This window comes from Cynara cardunculus (genome assembly GCF_001531365.2).
Source record: "Cynara cardunculus var. scolymus isolate 2C chromosome LG 12, CcrdV1, whole genome shotgun sequence".
Lineage (NCBI taxonomy): Eukaryota > Viridiplantae > Streptophyta > Magnoliopsida > Asterales > Asteraceae > Cynara > Cynara cardunculus.
In genome coordinates this window covers 16,264,052-16,267,749 of record NC_037539.1, presented here as the reverse complement: position 1 = coordinate 16,267,749, position 3,698 = coordinate 16,264,052, and positions in this window count along the sequence as shown.

The window sequence follows — 3,698 nt, the reverse complement described above, 5'->3', positions numbered from 1 at the left end:
TTAATTGATTTTGATGATTTTTATTTTTTCAATTGTTATGTAACTAAAAATATACATTTATTGATATAAAATAAAATATATGTAGTTTTATGTATTTGTGGCTTCAAATTCATTTACAAATAAATAAATAAAATTAAGTTAAAAAAGTAGGAAAATGAAAGGTTTAGCAATTAATATGTTGATTGTACATTATAAATAAATAAATAAAGAAAAATATGATAGAAAACTTTTCATTGAACATCCATTTGGTTCTTACTTCACACACCGCATGTTGCATAGTGATGAAACTTGTTTTGTTAGAAAATACGTAATCGAATTAAGGTGAAACGTAATTTCATAATAAATTGTAATATAAGACGGTGATTACATTAGGGTGTTTCTGATGCAAATTTTTTTCATTGATATTGTTTCTTGTAACTAAATAAATTCATACATTTTATATTTTTCGGTTGCAGAACAATAATTCTATGGAAGTTCAATTTGTATAAAAATTGTTAGCCACAACCCGCAAATATTGTATGATTAATATTGAGTACTATCGTAGGTGTATGCAAAAGTAATCTTTTCAATTTAGCTTGTAACACTTATTTTCCATATTTTTTTTAAATATATTCATGTACATATAGTCATCTGAATAATTAAATGTGTAATCACAATATAAGAAGTGATATAACTAAATTTATAATACAATTAGATTATAGAAAATAAAATAAGAGTATTTTATTAATTATTGAATGAAATATAATATCCTCTAATCTTGAGGAATTATACAATGCAAGGTATATAAGCAATAACATTCGTTATATTATAAGCTTACTGATTGTTGTAAACAATAGCTAATCATGGTTGGCCAAAAACCGAAGAACTGAAATTAAAATTGGATTCATCATAGACAGAGAAATTATTATTGTCTTACTTTTGACGACAAAAAACTTAGTTTTGTGTAATGATGATTACGATGTATAAGTGATAACTCTCATTTTGTGAGAGTTATTTGTTGTTCAATACCCCTATTTTATTGTATCGTTGGTACCCATTTTGCTCTTATCTTGTATTTTTGGTCCAAAATATGTTAAAAGGTGATGAAAGGTCGAGAATTTAATTATTTTCTAAAAAACCCATTACTGTTGGTAAAATGCCCACTTTCTGCTCGCATGCATTATATGACGTATTTTCATCAAGTTGGATTTGAACGAAATGCAAATATGAACTCTTTTGAGTTTTAATGAGATTTAATTCTGAGTTCAGATCTAAACATTGAGTTACTTGGAAGAATGGGCCTGGTTAAGTTATAAAAAGACAATAAAGTACTCCTACCTTTATTTTGATTGAAAAGCCTTCTTTTCATAATTTATTGGAGTACTTTTACCTTTTGCAACATTTCAAAGAAGTGACATGGCCAAAGATAAAGTAGACTTGTGGTGATGGGTGGTCCTTACCCTTTGGATAATGCAGATTTTTATCCATTGGACAAAGAGTTTGTCCGGTCCTCACCTTTTCCTATATTTTGAAGACTTTCTCTCAGTTGGAAGGCATCCATTCCATCAACAATTTAGCCAAGCAACCTTGGAGCATTCTCTCAAGCTTTACAGCAGTAGAGCAAGTTTAATTTCTGTTTGTAATTTAATTTTCGTAGTTAGTCTTTAWTTCTCGCCACTGTGTATTGTATGCCCTCTGTGGGCAACAGTTTAAGTATTATTTTCAGTTCAAGTATTTCTTATGCATTTTTCTTCTTCTGTTTCGGTTATGTTTTCTGATTTTATTATCAGCTAAGCACCCCTTTGGGTGTTGGTGTGAGTCAAACTTAAGAATTTAAGGGCACACTTGATTGTTGCCATTTTTTTATTGATTCTTAAGCTTGGTCATTTAAGTYRRGACTTRASCTYAACKYAGATAAGCYGATCACTTTGAAGTGTTAATATTAGATCCTTGATCCAGAGATGAGCGGATCTGAAATACGGCTTAGATGATGCACAAAGATTTGAGAGAGTCTTTGATAATCACGCAGAGATGCGGGTTTTGCATGTTTTTAGCTTAAGTTTAGATATTAGTCGAGTTTATGCTACAATATGTTGTGAGTATAAATCTTCAGGCTAGTGGAACCAGATATCTTTTTATCTAGTAGCTAATTCGGTAAGTTTAAGATTGATATAACTGGACGCTTTATAGGCACTCTGTGGGCACAGTATATAAGAATTCACTTTCGAGAGATAGGAATTCTTATAGAAATCCCATGAGTTTCTGACCAAATTATTCTTGCAATATTCTTAAGCAAAGCTTACACCCATACCCATCTTTTAAATTAAAAGGTTTATTTCATATTTTAATGCTTTGCACCAATCAAAACTCATCTTTTTTCTCAACCTGAAACATGTTCAAGAAGTTCCTGAAAGTCTCTGATTCTTAGTAAGTCCGGTCCCTGTGGAAACGATCTTGGTACTGTACCACTCTATTATTTGAAGCGATCATAGTGTCAGCGTGCACTTGCACCGCCACTTTGGGGACTTTGTTCCCACTGTGTGCACACTTACGATTTTAGCACATCAAGTTTTTGGCGCCGCTGCCGGGGACTGGCGCGATTTTTATCCTGAGACATTGATTTTCATTTGAGCGTTGGTCAGTTGTTTCATTCGTTGTTCCTGTGTTGTATGCCATGACTACAATACGGTGATCTTTTACCTCTTGATCTTGAGTTAGAAAGAACAATTAGGAGACGAAGAAGAGGTAGAAACAATCGGCGAAATCCCAACCGTACCATAGGAGATAATTCACCTTCTCGGGAAGCCACGGTCAATATTGCCGATGACAAAAATAGAGGCATACTGGACTACGCAACTCCCGAATTTGGTCAACTGGCCTCGGGAATTGGTAGACCCGAAATGATAGCAACATCTTTTGAACCCAAGCCGGTTATGTTTCAAATGATTTCTGCTATGTGTCAGTATGGGGGATTATCTTCGGAAGATCCGCACTCTCATTTGAAATCTTTTATAAAATGACCGATCATCGTAAGATTCCCGGAGTTACTCAAGAGGCCTTACGTGTAACAACCCACATATTCTATGTACCGATAATCCACATCATCATACTCATAACACAAAATATAACATCGTTTACAAAATACAGATTAACAAAATACTTTCTTATAATACATTTATCATAACTAAACTGTCATTCATAGGGGTGTTCAAAAAAACCGTTGGACCGCTTAAACCGGCCGAACCAAGTCAAACCGGACCGTTTTTGGCTGTTTGAGCAGTCTGGCGGTTTGGTTTGGTTTGGAAAATAGTAAAACCGGGCGGTCCGGTCCGGTCTGCGGTTTGGAACCTTTTTTGGGCGGTTTGGACCAAACCGACCGCCAAATATATGTGTGTGTGTGTATATATATATATATACATACATACATTATTTAATTATTTATTTTAATATTAGCAAGCCCAATTTTTTTAACTTATGGGCTATGGTTTAAATATATATCTAAGTCCAACATAAAGTTTAACATCTAACATAATTAAAATGGATATTTAATCTAAAATTGTAAATTATATTGTTTTTTTTAAGTTTAAAATTTAAAGGCCCAAACCGCCTAAACCGGTTAGATCAGACCGCCTTTTCGTGGTCTTGTTTGACCGGTCTGGACACTTGATGTCAAACCGCTCGGTTTGAAAATTTTATAAACCGCCATTACGGTTTGGTTT